A 21,173-nucleotide genomic window follows, 5' to 3' on the forward strand; every position below is an offset into this window, starting at 1 on the left:
GACATATCCATATCTACTTAAATCGTCCGTGAAAGTGATGAAATACCTATAGCCTTCTCGTGCGGTGATTGACATAGGTCCACACACATCCGTATGTATGAGTCCTAATAGGTCAGCAGCGCGCATTCCAACACCTTTGAAGGAAATTCGAGTCATCTTACCAATGAGACATGATTCACACATGCCAAATGATTCAAAATCAAAGGCCGAGATAGCTCCATTCTGTATGAGCTGTTTAACGCGTTTCTCATTAATGTGTCCCATACGGCAGTGCCATAGATAAGTTTGATCTTTGTCACCAACCTTTAACTTCTTATTCATTACGTGCAATATTTCGGTGGTCTGATCTAAAACATAAATTCCATTCATGGAGACTGCCTTGCCATAAATCATATCGTGTAACGAGAAAAAACAGCTATTATTCTCTATTACAAATGAAAAACCAAGTTTGTCAAGTGCAGAAACTGAAATAATGTTTTTAGATAAACTGGGTACATAATAGCAATTATATAAAAATAACTCAAATCCGCTAGGAAGCTGGATCACATATGTTCCCCTCGAGACGGCAGCCACTCGTGCTCCATTCCCGACACGCAGTCCACCTCACCCTTTACGAGGGGTTCGATGTTTGAGCCCCCGCACATGATTGCACAGATGAGAACCGCAACCAGTATCTAGTACCCAAGTTCCGTAATTGCGTGGTTAATCTCAATCATATGAATAAAAGAAGAAGAAGTAGACATACCAACAGGAGTGACGCGACCTGCTTTTATGTCCTCACGGTATACAGGACATGTACGCCTCCAATGCCCAGTCTTGTGGCTATGATGGCATTCCATGTTACCGTCCTTGCTCTTTGTCGCGCCTAGTGAGGTGCTCGACTCACCAGGCCCACTCTTACCTGATCCCGACTTCTTAAACTTCGACACCTCTGCTAGGTCTCCGTTTGAGCTTTGCCCTTACCCTTGCCCTTGTTTGACACAACGAGAACATCCTGTTTCGTGGCTCCCACTAAACTTCATGTCCTTCTCGGTGCATACGAGAAGGGAGTGTAGTGCATGAGGACTTTTCTTCAAATCATTCATATAGTAATTGGCTCTACAGAGCGCAAAACCATCGTGGAGTGAATGAAGCATGCGGTCAATCACTAAGTTCTCGCTGATCTTACAATCAAGTGCCTCCAGTTTCTCGACATTCTCAATCATGCTTAGAATGTGTGGGCTAACCGGTTGGCCCTTCTGGAGTTTCGCCTCAAAGAAGCGACAGGTATGCTCATAGGTCACGATTCTCGGTACTTTCGAGAATTCCTTAGTGAGCGTGGTGAAAATCTTGTTTGCAACTTGGGCTATGAAGCGTTTCTGCAAATTGGATTCCATTGCAAAAATGAGTACGTTCTTTATCGCACCCGCTTCCATGATGAAATCGCTATACGTGGCGATCTCGTTAGCTCCAGCCGTGGGTCCTGGGTTTGGCGGGATGGGCTCTATCAGATATTTGAGCTTCCGTCGCAATGGCGGCATTCCGTAATGCCGCCTCCCGATCCGCGAAGTTTGATCCATCATTCTTGATCGAGTAGACCGATTCATCCGATTCATGAAGATCCGAAGCCAGGACTCACGGTCCAATGTGGCACTTGGCATTGGGTCGTCCGTACGGCCACCATTTTGTTATTAGCGGTTTAAATGATCGTGTTCTACATCGAAAAAGAAAGAAAAACAAAACGAAATAAGCAACTCATCGAGGTGATTTAAGTCTATTTAAAATTCATTTTAACGTGTAGACTCATTGCACTTGTATAATCGATCTACCTCAAGAATTATACAAATGATCCCAAGACTCAATTTCCGTAAATTGATAAGCCAACTGTTTGGCTAGTTCTACCGTTAGAACTCTTGGTCGATAGATTTCCGTAAATCCTATCTTTAGTCCACCAGAATCACAGGATCGTACGAGTGACCATAGTGTTGAGATAAAATAGGTCAATCAGTTCCAACTTACCTGACGTAGAAGAGGTCATATTATGCCTACCGACGAAGAAGGGATTCATTGGAGTTTGACCTATAAAGACTATTCTCAATTTTTCGTTATACGAGGAAGATCCCATCAACTTAGTTTTAGTTCATTTTAAGTGAACGAAAATCTAGCATTACGTGAATGAATTAACTTAGGTGATGGCTTATTAAGACCGTGTGACATCTGTATGTCATAGAAAACTAACGCGTAACCTCTATATGAGTCAGTTTTCATGCAAATATTAGGTGGTTTGGTTTTAGGCGGAATATGATGCAAACTATCGTTACGATGAAAAACATAAAAAAATGCAAAACGTAAATAAAAGTCTTAGTGTGGCCTATCCTAGCAAAATTAACATAATACAACTTTGGAATCCACCGTTGGACCCGAGAAGCTTGTCTTGATGTTCCATCTTGGTTCATGCAGCGGGAGTGAGCATCCGATCTCCATCTTTGGTCTTCTCAAAATTACAATTTAAAATTTACAAAATATAAACCTATTTACATTCTAAATTAAAACTGTAATTACAAGGAAAAATCCAAAACGGAGATGCAAGATCTCAAAATACAACCAAGACCGTGTTCCATCATTACGGTAACACGTTCTACTAAGGCCACACTAAGTTACAACCGTTTGTAAAATTAAATACGTAATAAAAACATTCATGGCATTCAAAAGTAACGATAAATAAAAGATGCATCAACTAAAAAAAAATTTATTTGTGACATAATTCCGTAATTATGTTAAATTTATCCAAACCACCTTTTAACGATTAAAATTATGTGACAAAACCGCTTTTATCAACTTAATTTTAATCCATTACAATCCGTCACTTTAAACCGCTTTAAAATAACTAAATGGCACGTGTGTGAACCGTTTCACAATCAAGCGAGTGTACAAAATCCGTATAATGTACATTTTATGGCCAAAAGAAAAATTAAAACACGGAAAAAAATAATTTTTCAGCGCTGCCAAAACACTTTACCTCTCGATCGAACAGTTAGGGTTTTGAAAAGGTCGATCAAGTACTGCGAGTACTCGATCGAGTAAAACAACACAGAATAGCTCTCGATCGAGTAGTATTACGCTCGACCGAGAGCAAAACAATTCTGAAACATTAAAACCCTTGTGAAATCGATTTGACAAAATAAAACCAATTGCAATTTTGACATAATCCGTATAAAATTAAATATACAATTGACAAAACCTTAACATATTGCTATAATGACCGTTTATAATAACAATATGCAAAAACAAATCGAAAACAAAACCAATCGATCGAGACACTACAGTCCTCGATCGACTGATCTAAACACTCGATCGGCTGTTTACAACAACACAGAAAATCTGACGTGAACAACATATCACGGTTTTCAAGGCAAAATTATCGATTCAAATCGTTTTATGAAAATCACGATGAAAAATTTACGTGGCCTCGCTCTGATACCAATTGCAGGGAAATATCCGTATAAAACCCCTTAAAATTAAGGACTATAACGTAATTTATCATGTGATTAATGGTCATAAAAGAAAAACAAGAGAAACGATAAAAGAATAAGAATCAACCTCGGGTCCTGTGCAAAAATGGCCTAAGAACAGAAATCAACGCAGATTTCTTCCTAATCGTTGCACCCAAGATCGTCTGAGACTATGCCCCTTGTGCTAGAAATTACTCTCTGATTGCCTTGCAATATTGAGAGAGCTTTTGTGAGTTTTCTGATGTGAGATCTAGAATTTCAGAGAAAAAGACTCCAAAACCCTAATTTTTCTTCAACTGAGAAGGATTAGGTCAAAAGGAGAGAAGGACTCTCCTTTTGTTCTATTCGGTCGACCGACCGGTTACTAAGGGAGGGAGTGGGCTTTTCACTTTCTCCTTATTTAACTCGTGGTCCGACTCATTTGCTAAATGTATATGACGGGTTTTAATTATAAATCGTCATCCGTTATCGGATATTAAAATATCGACTAGTAACATGAATCAGTCGACATATTAATACTTGTCCGACAATGACAATATTGTATAATTAATTAATTCAATATACATTAATTAAATATAACCGTTTATATTCAATTTACGAATTAACCTCTTAAATCACCTTAGCCAGTATTATTTAATCCGTATTAAATAATTATCTCAACATTGTGTTTGACTAATTATTAGTCAATAACTCCGACTAACCGCTTAGTCATATTAGGCATCAACATGACTGTATTTTCATACCGTCACATTTCTCAAACGTATCCTATAGGTGTGACTTTAAGGGACCAGTTGATCACCGCCATCTGTATGACAATAACGTCAAACTTATCTAGCAAGCCAACCGTTATTGATAAACGTGGACCAACTGATAATAAAACAAAAGTATACCCTTTGATCCTTTTAGAGATTTATATGTCATTGCACTAACTGTGGAGGACACCAGCCCCAACAGAGCTTTCATGGGAGAAGAACGGGAGGAAATGCTGAGAAGGTTCCTCTGCCGATAGGCCGGCAGCCGGCCAGCCGGCTGCGAACCCTTTCCATGCCTTAGAGGAAGAAGAAGGTGGAGAAATTCTCAGGAGAGTTTTCTGCCGGTAGGCCGGCAACCGGCAGGAAACCCTCCCTTTATGCCTTAAAAGAAATTTTGGAAGAAGTTCGGCCAAAAGAGAAAAGGGCTTGGTGCCGGCAGAGGTACCGGCAACCAGTGGCCCAGCAGGCAGCTCAAAAGGAATGAAGAAAAGGAAGAAAAGAAGAGGTTTCTTCTGCCGGTAGGCTGGCAGCCGGCCAGCCGGCAAAGACACCCATTCATACTTAGCCAAATTTTGAAGCTTAGAATTGGAGAAGAGCTCCCTGCCAGCAGTGAAACCGGCAGCCGGTCAACTAGCACGGAGCAGCAGTAACGCATTTCAGCACCTACCCCTCAATTTTGACCTAATTTCATGGAAGACTATATATACCCTCTCATAACTCACTTGTACACAAAACCCTAGATTTTAGAAATTTCCCAATTTATGCTAAGCTTTCCTTAATTAAGTTTTAATCTTTTCCTACTTACTCCTTAATTTAGTTTTGATCTAGTTTAATTCAATAGTTTTCATATTAGTAGTTGGGTTGTAAGAGAAGATTTTGAAGAAATTCTTCCATTATTAATCCAAAGCTTAATTCTTTCCTAAGTATTGGTATAATTTCTTTCCTTGTTTACTTTAGTTTTCAATTGTTTACATCTTTATTTCATTTTAATTGTTCTTTTAATTAGCATAATGTTTATTGTTATGTTGGTGCGTTGTTCTCCATTTATTCATACTTGTTCATCCACCATGAGTGAGTAGTTCACCTCTAGGATTTAGGGGGAACTTAAGTGAGGGTTAAACTATTAATATGGGTTGTTAATATTTGAGTTTTGGGTGATTGTTTAGCCTTTGTTAATATGCATAGAAGGTGTTTGATGAATTGTGTGTATGAAAGTTCATACTTTTCTTCAATTTATGTTGAGTACCTTCATAGATGAGAGTTTATGTAGGTACTTGATAGTATGTTTATGATGAATTTGAATGCATTGTGATGATTTTGTGTTCTACTTTAGGAGAAACTAAGTAATTAGTCCATAATCCTAGGCATTTAATTACCCAAGACTTGTTGACATCCATATCTAGTTTACCTTGCTTAAGGGAACCCAAAGACCCTAGTTTTCCATCAATTGTTTGCATATCATTATCTTAGTTAACTCGTTTTTTCACTCTAGCCGTAGTTTAGTTGTTATCGCCATTTTCTTTGTAAACTTTGATTTAAACGAACTAAGTACACATCCACCCCATCATTGCGAACGATCCCCTTATTATACAACTTAATTTGGGAGTTTTGCGAATTGATTTTGGTGAGAGGATGACGACAAATCTCAATATCAGTCAACATAATTGGTACACTAATTCTTTGATTTAAAGAGAGGAGATCATTGACTAACTAATTGATAGGTCATTATACTCCATGGGTTGATTAAGCCTTGGAACAAATACTGTATTATCACCTAGACTCAAGGTTTTGTTCAACAGGTGTTAGACTAACTACCTCAACAAACTTCCCAACGCATGAAATTTCTAAAAATAATTAGTTGAATCATACGAAAATGGTTGGTCGTATATTGCTACTAAAAGCCAAATTAAAGGAAGGAGGGATAAAGGGGTTGAAATTAAGGCCCACTCTTGTGGTTATAGTAATAATATCGTGTTGAAGACATATGAACATGATGAACTGGCCAGTACCGGCCATTTTGCAATACAAAGAGGGGAGCCTGAAGTCCCTCTTTGACTTGACTTTAGATTTCTTTGGCAGATCATAACAGAGTACATATATGAGAATTAATCAACACAATACAGTAGTCATGATGTCTTGGCCAAATACTTTGGTCTCCCATTACATTAATTTGAGTTATTATGTGACTGTTTATCGGAGAGTAGAAGACTAAGACTAACTGAATCTTTAATCATCTAAAAAAGGCTCATAGGGCATGTACTGATGATCCCACACAATCCTACTTAAAGTTTTACCCACTCACACACGATATGATATGTAACACCCCCTTCTTACCCGGTTAAGGTAATTGGGAGATGTTACCTTTTTGGTTTTCCGAGGCGGTGAATCGGAGATACAATAAAGGAATATTTATTATAAATGACAAGTTTAATGATTACAAACCATTAACTAATGAATAAAATACAACTCATGGCTACTATACTAATCTAACTAGCTACACTCGTCTCGTGACTCATCAAGCTCGTCCCATCTCCCGCGTACTATCTAAACAAATCTGCACCTAAACTGCTCCCCATATGACCAAGGGACATCAATGGATCAACACAGGCCACCCCAAAAGACATAGTTGACAATTACACAGAAACAGAAACGTCAGTTTCAAAAAACAGATAAAGTGCAACATGACTCAAGTGTGTGAACATGTAACATGACTACTAATATGAATAACCACTATCAAACAACCACCACCACGGTATCGGGACACGCCCAGACATACCGACAACCACACTGGTACCGGGACACGCCCAGATATACCGATAATCACAAACGGGTACTGGGACACGCCCAGACGTACGGGGTCCGGAAGCCAACCGAATCCCCTACCAGACATCGTGTCTCAACCACACGAGTCCCTCCGTAACTCAAGCCATTAATGTGCACATCCCTCTTGGTGTGGGAAGCTCTAAGAGGCGAATTAGGCGTAACACGGTCTCCCAACCATCTTACATCTCCAAACAACAACAACAACAACATCAACAAATCCTCCAACATATATGATAATAGCCAATACATGAACCACACTCAACATATCATAATCATCCTCTTAATGATGTGATTACCACTAAACATGTTATAATACAAATGCCCTAATTATGTAAGACTAACTAAACATCATCATAAACAAGATCACATTATTGAAACCTAGTAGGATTAACCTACCTTTTAGCATTCTTCAGAAGCAATCCAATTAATAAGCAAGATCCGTCTCATAAGACTGTCTCATCCTACAATACCACATAATAACTATTAAAAATCATCCTACACTATAACATAATACAAAACCCATTGTTAATTTTTTTTTTGGAAGAAATCAGCTTCCTATTAAAAATAAGAAAGAGACTCTTACAAAGTACAGCCACTAAGCAAACTTACAAGATTACTATGAAATCAAAGAAGCTACCATCTCCTCTAGTAAACTATCAGTAACATTAGAAAATAATCTAACAGAGACATAAAACTTAATGTGTTTGACTAACTGCTCAACAGTCCTAGAGGAACCATTAAACAACCGTCTATTTCTCTCCTGCCAGATCAAATACAACACGGCAGCTGCACTACAGCGTGCCCATTTCTTCCTCCAACCGCGTCCTTTGTACTTAGCAAGACGAAGAAGTTCTTGACTAAGACACAAAGGTCTTCTGGTAATGCCAAGCCAATGTAGAATATGCTGCAAGACTTAGTTAGAGAAGGGACAAATGAAATAGAGATGGGATATACTTTCCAAAGCTGCACAACACAAACTGCATCTGTTTACCATGCTCAATCCTCTTTTCATCAAATTATCCAACGTGGGAAGACCATTTTGAATAGCCATTCTCACAATGACAGCATGCCGAGGCATTACAACACTATCCATGAGAGGCTTGGCCCATCTCAAAGTTGGATGCTGACCATGAAAAGCAGAGTAGACCTGAGACATTATAAGCTTACCAGATTTGGTCCATAATTGCAGCCGTGCTTGAGTAGCATCAATGGAACCATTCTGACAAATAAATTCATCCCTCGTGGCCAAGAGAGCTTTCCAAACTGTTGTAGAACTGCAACCTGGCTGCACTCTCCAACAGTCAACTCTTTGGAAATAGTAATTCTAACACCATTGCACCCAGACTGATTGGGTATCATGGCAGAGTCTCCAAAACATCTTTGGCATAAGAGATTTATTCCAGCTAAGAATCTCCCGAATGTCAAAACCACCCTGAGCTCTAGTCCTGCAAACTTTCTGCCAGGAAAAGAAAACCATACGCCTGGTACTGCTCTGATAGTTCCAGAGAAACCCCCTACAAAGCTTATCAATATCAAACATAACCCCTTATTATTACCTACTAATTACCCATATTATTCATATTAATTACTAAATAATTAACCCAAGTAGAAACCCCTAAAAATTAGGGTTAAAACTTAAATAAAGAGGAGTGGGATTAAACTTACAAAGTATAGATGATGAAGAAAAAGATGAGAAATTTTCCTAAATCAAGCTTGGATCCATGGAAGAAGGTGTTTATGGGGTTTTAGACTGAAGGGAGAGAATTTGGAGTGAGAAGGAAGAAAATAAAATGAATGGGGATAAGGGGATAAGGGGATAAGATATCCTTATCCTGTGTTCTGATTCAGCGCCACTCGGTCGAATTTCACTCACTCGATCGAGTGTTGAGTCCACTCGGTCGAGTGAACCTCACTCGGTCGAGTGCGACACAGCTCTCAGCAATGACCAGTTTTCGTAAAACAGTCATATCTCACTCGTTTCTTGGTCATTTTGGGTGTGTGACCTACCGTTGGAATCGTAAGAGAATTTTAAGATGACCCTTCTATAGGCAGACATTATAACAACTCCACTAAGTCTAGTATAGGTTATACTCGGTCCACTTTATAGTTATACCTCACTCCCGAGTCATCTCTAGTCTAGTCTAAGGTCCCCTCACACATTCTAAGGATTCTTTCCGGGTCCCACAATATCCGGGTATTACAATTTGCCCCCCTTAAAATAAATTTCGTCCCCGAAGTTCGCCTCACTCTCTCTTTTCACAATTATTTCTCAATCTTCTCTCAAGTCTTATTACCGGTTCTCATGTACTCTCTCGCCATTTTACTCTATGATAAATTCCGTCAAGATTCTTAATGTCATTATGTGAACCCCCGCAATAACGCGGAAAATATAACTTATAAATTCAAGCGGAAATTAGGAAATTTTTGAAACTTTTAAAATTTAAGCGCGGGTTCATTAAAATCAAAAACACAAATAAAGATTGCAGAAATAAAGATTAAATTATAAAAACGTGATAATCAAGGTGAGGGAAAATATATCCCTCGAATGACAATACAATAAAAGGTGAGTATAAGCAATCCTAATAAACTGACTACAAGGCCAAAGTGCTCGCTAGCTCACACATGTCTTCACCCCATAAATGCACCAACTAGTACCTGTTATTCATGTAAACATGAATGCCTCAATCAGTGGGGAGTAATTCAAGGTTCTCCCAGCCACAAATTGTCAAAATGAACATAACAAAGAACTAAAACAGGTAAGTCATGTAAAATACTTATAAAAGATATGAATATCAAATTTATATTTAAACATGACAATTATATGAGATGGAACAATATAGATAACACCAGCATAATAAAGATTCAACAATTCCTTTAAGACAATTAAATAATATGAAAGACAAGAATACGGTCATTTATACAAAACACGCATTTCAAGGAAATACAACATAGATATGAGATTAGAATCCGAATCATGTGAAGCAATTAATAAGAGATCAATCAATGCAAATCACAAGAATAGAAACCGTAGCCATTACTTGGAAAACCACTTAGCAAACATTGCACGGGACGTGGCTACTAATGTTACATTCATACTTATGGCTTTCATCTCACCATAAGGACGGATGGGAACATCAATCCCGATGATCATATCGCAACTAGAGGGCTTATAGCTCACCTCTAGTATCCGATAGGACCAAGACAAACAACACAAGGCATAACTCTTGCCTTAAATGACATATGACAATATCTATACTAAGCAAGACCTTTACTACTCATTATATATAATTCCCCTGGTAGGACGACAATGGTACTCCCAAGACTCAGTCCTAGTCTAAATCTGGCCAGACTCTTAGGACAGTACAGTTCCCGATTCGACATGCGGCAGAACGGTCCGCATCCAAGACTCGAAGACAGATCGGAAATCGAGAAGCCACAATTGGCAGGGTAGTCCGAAAGAGGCGTAAAGATAAGTCGGGCAAAAAGGTATAGCATAAAGGCATTATCATAAGAATACGGCTCCTTACCAACCATTATGTAAATTAAGCCATTCGTACTTGAATAACATAAATGGGCATTTCATTTCCTCTCTAAATGATACTTGAGTATGTATACTAAATGCAATTGAACATTCTCATCATGTATAGGTAAACATTCCATTGAAATCTTATAAAACACTTGATCATAACATAATAAATTCAATTGAACCTTCTATTAGCATTTTGATAACATTTCTTTTTATTCCCATAAGGTTCTTGAAAATAAACATAATAAACGGGCATGAATTATTTACGTCATGATAGATATGAGGCGGAAATGTAAATAATTCAATCACCAATATTCATGAGCATATAATAATTAGATTGAACTCATTTTATAAGAAAAAAATGTCATGTCATTCCATGTGAGAAAAAGTATAGTAACTATAATAATAATAATAGTAGTAGTAGTAGTAGTAATAATAATAATAATAATAATAATAATAATAATAATAATAATAATAATAATAATAATAATAATAATAATAATAATAATAATAATAATAATAATAATAATAATAATAATAATAATAATAATAATAATAATAATAATAATAATAATAATAATAATAATAATAATAATAATAATAATAATAATAATAATAATAATAATAATAATAATAATAATAATAATAATAATAATAATAATAATAATAATAATAATAATAATAATAATCTTATCTATATTAATACAAAAGACAATACTCAATCCTCAGCGCGCCACGTCATTAATGCAATTTTTTTTTTGGACATTCGTGTTATGGTGGGACCCGTGAGTGTGCAATGTATTTATTTCTTCAGATTTCCGTCTTTTCAAACATGCGATTAATTCCGTCTTACATAAATTCTATGAAATAATATTATGAAAAAATTCTATGAATTAATATTATGAAATAATTTTATACATTCCGTGTAAATAAAATTAATATATATACACAGATTGAATTACAAATGCGAGTAAATAAAACTGAATTACATAATTTTAAAAAAAAATTACATAATAATAAAATTACATAATTTCAAGAAGGAATTACATTTATATACGGGATCGAATATAAATCCCAAATGAATAACATACATAATTTTTTAAAACTACATGGTACAATAGTTTTTGTTAAAAAAATAAATCTTGACGAAGTATTTACTTGGAGTATAAAATATTCATGTATTTTGGTTAATATTATTGTACCATGCAGCAACAACATCCCAACATAATTTTTTAAAAGTATATGGTACAAAACTTTTTGTTTAAAAAAAAATCAATTATGACGGAGTATTTACTTGGAATATAAACCTCGGCAACTTAACTATCAGCCGCGCACACCGAAAATGGTAGGTGATAATGATAGGCAATCGAGTTAATTTAGTCTTCAACTAGAATTTAAAACAAATTTTAATTTTTTTAACTGTAAAAAAACAAATAAATTTTGATTTAATTTACAAGTGATTAAAAAAGTTTTAATAAATTTTTTATAATAAATAATTCGCAATTGTTGTAATAAATATTTTTTTAATAATAACAACACGATAAGTTAACAGTCGAAAAACTTTAAAATATGTTCTTTTTCGAAAAAATAATCCTCTCAGATCTGTATAGAAAGCCGTTCATCACCGAGGATTTATGTACTTGGAACAAAAATTCTGGCAAATTTATTATCAGTCTCGCACTCCGAATTCGGAAGATGACAATGATAGGCTTCCGAGTAATTTCTGCTTCTACAAGTACGAATGATAGGCAACATTAATATCGTTATGATAAATTATGTAGATCGTAGATTTAGACCAACTAGATAAGTACAATAGAAATGCAAAAATAAATATACATCCAAAAACATTAATACTGGCCTAAATACATACCCGTGCAGTTTTGCACGGGTTTAAAACTAGTAATAATAATAATAATAAGATTTGGGATCATATGAGAACAACCCTTTAGGTGAGAACGGTGAGAACACTTTTCAACCATTAGATTTAACTCCACTAAATCTAATCTAAGGGTTGTGATTAACTCTATTATACAACCACCTATACAACCCAATCCATTGACCGACATTGACCGCCGGAAAAGTCAACGCCACCGGTCAATGGCGGTCAACAACGGTGGTTTGGCCGCCGGTCAAGGAAGGTCAACGTCCGGACAAATTCAATGACCCGTCGGAAAAGTCAACGCCACCGGTCAATGGAGGTCAACGACCGGACAAATTGAGTCAACGGTCAATGGTGGTAAGTCAACGGCGGTGGCTGGCAGTGGCTAGCGGTGGCCGGCGGTGGTTAGCGGCCAGTAGTCAAAGATGATAAACCACTTAGTGAAACTTCAAAAATGTTGTTAGTGAGGCTTGAACCCATGACCTCTTGGTTGAGATGCTCTTGCTATTACCACTGTGCCACAAGCATCTTGTTGCTATTTTTGTATCTCTTTAGATATATGTGTATATGTTAAGACCTGAGTTAAAACAATATCTACCTATAATAATTATTAAATGTACTTCTAACTTATATACAATGTACATTCAGTATAAAATCAATGTAATGCTTAGTTAGTTAAATATATTTGATAAAGATTGAACAAAATATCGTATGTACTTTGATAATTTGTACTTATTATTTACATAATTATTATAAAATTTACATTTGTTATAGGTTATAATATTTTAATGAAAAATGTACGTACAATATATTTATGCCGAAGGTACATTTTATTTTCATTGGAGGTACATAATATATTCTTATATAACATGTCATGTATATTTCAATTATCTATTAAATTCATATCATTAATTCGCTAGGTTCATCATATATATATATATATATATATATATATATATATATATATATATATATATATATATATGTAAGGTGTACATTGACCATATGATATAGGTACATCTTATAATAACTATGGGTGCATATCAAAGTATTTATTTTTATTAAAATTATTTATCAATCACGTTTCAACAAATCATCAAGTACCTTTAATTTGTTTAGGAGGTACATTAAATATATCTACAATAGGTACATTTATTAACGATTATAGATTCATATCATGTTTATTTTAATTAATTATCTTGCACGGATGAATAAATCATTTACATTTTATGTATATGAGAGGTACATTAAATTTATTATATAGGTCCATATAATACTTATTAAAGGTAAATATCATATTTATTTTAATTAATTATCAATTATGACTCGATTTTTTATTATGTACATTTTATTTATATAAGACGCACATTAAATATATATTATAGGTACATATAATAAATATTAAAGTTACATACCATGTATATTTTAATTAGTTACAAGGCATGTTTCAATAATTATTCAAGCACATTTTAATAATATAGAAGGGACATGAAATATATAATAAATGTACATTTTAATAATTATAGTTACATATCATATTTACTACAATTGTTTATTAACTTTATTTCACTTACTCATCGGGGACACATTATATATATTGGAGGTACATTAAATATAAAGTATAGATACAAAGAATAATTAACATAAGTACATAAAATATGTTGTTCAATTTTTATTAAGTACACTTAACTAACTCATCATGTACATTGATTTTATAAGGAATGTACATTAAATATAAACTGGAAGTACATTTAATACTTATTAGAGGTACATATTGTTTTAACTTAAGTCATAACAAAGATATATATTAAAAGAGATACAAAAATAACAACAAGATGCATTTGTCACAGTGGTAAAAGTAAGTGCATTTCAACCTAGAGGTCGTGGGTTCAATCCCCATAAACAACATTTTTGAAGTATGAAATTGTTGATCATCCACCGGCGGCCACCCTTGACCGGGAATCAGCCACCCGACGTTGACCACCACCGGCGACCACCGCCGGCCACCATTGACCGGCGCCGGCCACCATTGACCGTCAGTCAGCCACCCTTGACCGGTATTGACTTTTTGTTCATTGACTTTTGGGTGGATTGTGTGTAATATTAAAGCTTAACCTTTAAGATGATGTTAAATCTTGTACCTTAGATCAAAATTGAATGGTAGGGATTGGTTCTCACCGTTCTCACGATAAGCCCCGTTCTCACCGGAACTCTACAATAATAATAATAATAATAATAATAATAATAATAATAATAATAATAATAATAATAATAATAATAATAAAAATAATAATAATAAAAATAATAATAATAATAATAATAATAATAATAATAATTGTTGGAATACGTGTCCTCCGACAATAATGCGATCACAACTGTCGATCATGATGATCACATGTTTAAATCTCATTTTAAGAATACATGCGGGATGTAATATTTTACAGTCAACTGGTCCACACATATCGGTAATGATTGGCTAACTAGAGTTGATCCCCTTAGGTCATACCTATCGGTAATGATTGGCCGACTAGAGTTGATCTCCTTAGGTCATACCTCTAGGAAAATACTCTTAATTAATTATTTAATTAATCATACCGATACGAGTTAATTAAATTGCTTAAAATTGACGGATGATTTTCTGAGTAAAGTTAACATGTCTTATTGTAATTCGATTAAATTAGATACGGTCTAAGTAATTGAATTGTTTTATTACTTGGATAAAATTATTGTTTACGAAATAATTGAAATTGAAATTGAATGAATAATTTATTATAAATACAAGACGTTGTAATTTATAATTTGATAAACCGTTTTGGTACAAGTAATTACGAATTACTAGTCGATTTTGTATATGACATATTTTATGAGTATGTTTATTTTTAATATGTTAAAAATACATTACAATTTCACATGTCAAGTAACATGTCACATATGTCACAATTGACAAATGACAAAATAAAATGGACCTCCCATTTTATATATGTGCCGAAAATTGGAGGGGATTATGGTTGAAATTGTGTTAATTTTTTTAAATGAGAAAAACACGATGATTTGACCTTACTTGTAGCCATGCAAACCTAGTTGATCTTGAGAAGAACACAAGCTCATGCATTGGCCCATTTATCCTCCCACCCCACCGGTTTTTAGAAGAAAAGATAGAGGGTTTTTCCTCTATCATTCATTCACTACCTCAATATATATTTTCTAGTGTAAGAAAATATTATTCTCTCTACAACTTATGGAACATTTAAGGGAAATAAAACCTCACAAATCTCTCATCTCTTGGCCGAAATTACAAGAGAACAAATTAATATTTTGTGTCAAATTTTAAGTAAGACTTATATTATTACTAGTTCATAATAATATTAGTTATTAAGGGTTTTCCTTGGGTATATACTTTTGGGAGAGGTTCTATTTTAGACCTTTGTTCATCCATTGTTGGAAAGCTCAAGAACTAACAAGAAGGTGATCTTGTTGGTGCCCTAATATCCGAAACATATAAGTAAGATTGACGATTTCTTCTCTTATCTTTTTTTTAGTTTGCATGCATAAGATCTTCCATTTATTTTATGACTAAATAAATTTTTTCATATATGAATATGTAAACTTATGAGATTAATGAATCCTAACAAGTGGTATCAGAGCCTTAGGTTGTTTACATGCATTCGGTTTATGGTTTTTCCGAGTTATAAGATTAACATTCAAAACTAATTAATTTGGATTTATGAAGATAAACCTAAAAATAACTTTTCATGTTACAAGTTTCTAATCATAAGTGATTTTTAGGACATTTTGGTTTATTTATGGATTTTATTGTTCATTTTACATATTATTGGCATTAAAATGTGATTTTTATGATAAAAATGTCATTTTTGGACGAAAAATAGCTAAACTTCGAATTTTTTAGTTGTTTTTGGATATGTTTTCACATATATTATCTAATGATGGCCTGTAAATGTTCATGTTAAAATAAGTTGTTTTGCTTGAAATATGAATTTTATAAGTTAAAATCGTATTTAAATGGGTAAATAGGTTAATATGAGTTATATTTCGAATCTGGTAATGGAAATTTAGTATGTTATCACATGCAATTTTACAAGATGTGTGTAAAATATTTGGCTATAATGAAGTCTTTTTGCATGATTTATGAATTTTTGATGAAAAATCACATAAATAGTGACTATAATTAGTAATAATGCTAAAACATACTTCATGACTAAAGGAAAAACGTCACATGTTGCATTTTATCATATATTTCAGATCTAAGGGTGAAAAGTTGACGAAAATAATTTTCTCATAATTTTATGGTCATATTTGTTAAAACCGATAAACCGCAACATTGTTTTTCTCGATAAATTTTCGAAATTTTTAACCTAAGTTTTGAACATTATGAGTGTCATGGTATTTTTTCCAGAATATTCATGAGTTTAAATTTCAAATTTCGAAATTTTTTGAAATTTTTATAATTTAATTTGAAGTTTATAGCATAATTTTGTATTTTTGGATCCATTTATAAACAATATTAAGAAATCAAGTTTAATTATTGTCAAAATGTTAGTGGAGACTAATTTTTGAGTCCTAAGATGGTTAGGGTAATTAACTTGTACATAAATATGAATTTATGTAATTATTGTGATTTTAATAAGTTAAACCACGCAAATCCGTAAAAACCGATTAATATATGATATTGGCTCTTAAAAGGCGATTTAGCATAAAATTTGGAATGTTCATACATATTATTATGCTGCATTTTATTTATGAATGTCATTTTAATTTTATGTAATTTTTGAATTATGTAATTTTACTTAGTATGGCCTTAGTTTTAATTGGTATTACCCGAAATGTATGGGAATATCGATTCGGTTGTAATTATTGTGATCTCGTATCACCGTTTTGTGATTTAATAGATTTATTTTTATTTTTAATTACAAATGTATAGTAGGAAATTATGTAATTCATTTTGTAATTTAATTATTCCGGTGTTCCTTGAAGATAGTGCCATTCGAGAAGGCAATCCATCAAAGAAAGTGTTGCCTTGAAGTGTGTGCCAAGACCGAAGTTCAAGGGACCAAAGGAGTTGGTTTCCGAATTTTTAATAGTTATTAGATTTACTATTTTAGGAAGGCCATACTAGGATTTTTTTTTATGCTTTGCATTTTATTTATATGTTGCATGCATCGCTAAATCGCCATAACTAAACATGCATTTTTAAATCGAGTTTATCGACCGTGTCAATTACAATTATCGTAGTTCACCGCTTTAGTTCACTTAAAACGTGATAGATAATAAATTGACATGACCTCTCTATAAAATAAACAATTGAGACTTAGCCTTACCAAAAAGTAGGAACCTTGAAAACCTATTTCGTGAGGGAGTGCGCTCGGCCACACCGGGGTACAAACCTTGTTACGTAGGGGAAGTGGGTGATAATTGTCTATCCACCAAATTCATGTTGATAAGGGATGAATCGGCTACACCGGGCCCAAATTAATGTGAATTTGGATCATGGACACATTTATTCGAAATTTGGGTTGAACTCAACAAAAGTATTCTCGACCATAGCCGGATGTGTTTTGGGCTAAAGATAAATATTAATGTAATTTTATCGGCCAAGAGTTCTAAAAGTAGAATCGATTAAAGAGTTAATCCACCGAGTTATATTGATAAGGGATGAATCGGCTAAACCGTGCCCAAGTTAATATGAATTTGGGTCTTGGAATCATTTATCAAGTTGGGTAGAGGTCACTAGATAAATGCTATAAAACTTGTTTAAATTAAAATTTACGAGTATTGTTATTATTTTGAAAACGACAAGTGTTTTATTCCTTCTATTTTTGTTTTGTAGAGTACTTTTATTTCTCATAACAAATGGCCGCACCAAACACCAACGCCACCAATCTCACTAATGTTTAATGGCTCCGATCTTTCATGGATCGTTGTAAACTTGAAAAGAATGGGTCAAATTTCTCCGATTGGGATGCCCAACTCAAATTAGCCTCTAAAGGTGACGACAAGCTTCGTTACCTCATTGAGGCCTCTCCACCCGAACCTAATGCTAGGTCGAGTGCCGCCACTAGGTAAGCATATGAGGCTTAACACAAAGAGTCCGCCGCTATGAAAAATGTGTTGATTTTTGCAATGGAGGCGGATCTCCAAAGGAGAGCCTTTAAAATGGGTACCACTTATGAAATCTATTTTAAACTTGTGACAATGTTCTCACAAGCACCGAGGATCGTCCAATATGAGGCGGCCTCGGCATTCTTTGATCTCGATTTCAATGAGGGCCAAAAGGTTAGCCCTCACGTGCTCAAATTGTTGGAGCTAGTCGAGACATTGAAAATTCAAAAGGTTGAAATCCCCAAGAAGCTCATTGTTGATAGGATTCTTCAGTCCTTATCCAAAGTCGAAGCATATGTACAATTCCGGGTGAATTTCAATATGCAAGACAAGGACGTGTCTCTTGAAGAGTTACACAAGTTACTTGTGCAAGCCGAAAGAGACATGGGGCTAAATGTTAACCCACCTAAGGATGTGCTTAAAATAAGCACTAAGAGCAAGGGGAAGTTCAAGAAGAATGGGAAAAAGGGTAAGAGGCAAGCTCCCATGTCCACCAAGGTTAGGACTTTTGAAGCTAGCACTTCCAAAACCAAGAAGGATCCTCTTGATAAATGCCATTATTGTAATGGTGTTGGACATTGGAAGAGGAATTGTTCCAAGTATCTTGGTGACATCAAAGCTGGAAAGATCACTCCAGTAGGTAAATGACTATCCCTTCTTTTATGTTTCTAATTCAACTATGGTATTTTGATACAAAGTTATGATAATGTATCCCCTTTTTATTGTAAATAGGGCCTCCTCCAAGCAAAGACAAGGGAAAAGAGAAGCAAGCTTGAGATATCATGAAGGAGCTAGGAGTAGCTACCAATGAAGCTTGGCTTTTATTATTGTATTTATTTTAATGTTATGAATTTTAGAACTATTTTGATTTCCGTGTTCGACATGGAAATGATTGATCCTTTTAAACAATGGTTGTATTTTGGATTTTGGTGGCTTAGCTTGCAACCCAAGTCACCCCTTTTATCGTATTTGTTTGTTCTAAAAATGCGTCTTTATATGCTTGCACATAGAAACATATGATCATCTACTTAAAGTGATCCAATAGACAATTATAATGATAGGATTCATTATATGTCCACAAGCTTGAGGCTTGTGTATGATCAATTATAAAGTGATGTTGAGTTGATGGACTCTCCTAAAGGAATGTCAATTACCAAGTACACTCATCAAATCTAAAATCTATTAGTCAATCTATGAGATAATCCTCCTTCTACTTCAAAATCATTATTTGTGTCTCATAAGCTATCTTTGAATATCTAGTGTATTTATTCTAAAGATAGAGTGGGAGAAAAATGAAGACACAAAGAATACAGAGAATAATTTGTATGCTTGAGTAAATGAGATCTACGAAAGGAAAAATGATTTGTATACCAAATTAGATAGTATACATGAATAGATGAGATCTATGGTCTCGAATAGATGAGATCTACATGACAAAAGAGACCAAGTGAAGTAATTAAAGAATATGTTCTTAAAGATAACTACACGAGGAGACCTAAAGAAAGTTTTTGAAAGAAAATGACTAAAGAAAAGTCTCAACAAGAGATTTGGCTAGTTTATGCCCTACATATGAATAAGAGTTTCAATATTGATATTTACTTAAGAGCCTAAATGAAACAAAGTTGCATCCTTGAATATAAATGAGATTTATGTTTAAAAGTTGCAAAGAAAGATATGCCGATGTCTACAAGAGCTAAGTTAATTGTTAACCACGCTAGTGTCATTACTTAACCTCATTATGAAAATCAAATGGTTAAACCTCCTTCCGAAAAGGGTATTCTGAGAAGGACGTGTATTAAATGGGATTTCACTTTTAAACAATGACATTGCTACGCATCATTATAAAAATGAATGAGTTAGAGATTAAAATCTCTTTCCATAAGTTTAAGATTGAAACCTTTTCAAAATAGGTATTTTGAAAAGATATGTTAGGAGCATATATGGTTTTATCTTAATAACTTGGTAAAGCAAAATGTATTTCAATTCTTGAAATATTTCGATTGAGTAGTCAAATACGAAACATGTGGAATTGAGTGGGAGTTTGAAATTATCATGTGAAGACATGAAATTTAGTGGGAGCAATCATCTTGAAAAATTTATAACTCATTACTCATTGAGAATGACAAGCTAGTACTATCTTTCACAAAGAAGTATTTAAGTTTTCAATTCTGGATGAAAATGGACTAAGATGAATCCAATCACATCATGGGATGTTGGATAGGCATTGGGATATGCACATCAAATCAAAGAGAAATGAAGGTTATTCATATCGATGAATAGAATTACCATAAGCAGTCATGGTCATTCATTGAACCTAAGAATGGTTGATCACATGATTAAAGATTACTAATGTTTCCGCCATTAGAATAATCATGCACATGTCCTATAATGAATCATATGCTTAAGAGCATGATGAGTCATTGGTAAGCCATAGAAGAATCGTCATGAATTCTCGAGGAGAACTAATGAGCTATTCTAGTGTTTGATAGAACACTCTGTTATGTGACAAGAAGTTGCACATATTGAAGTTCGAAAACGCGTAAGGATTTATGAAAATCCTAAGCTATTTAAGCTAAAAGGAGAAA

This window comes from Silene latifolia, chromosome 2, assembly GCF_048544455.1.
Source record: "Silene latifolia isolate original U9 population chromosome 2, ASM4854445v1, whole genome shotgun sequence".
Lineage (NCBI taxonomy): Eukaryota > Viridiplantae > Streptophyta > Magnoliopsida > Caryophyllales > Caryophyllaceae > Silene > Silene latifolia.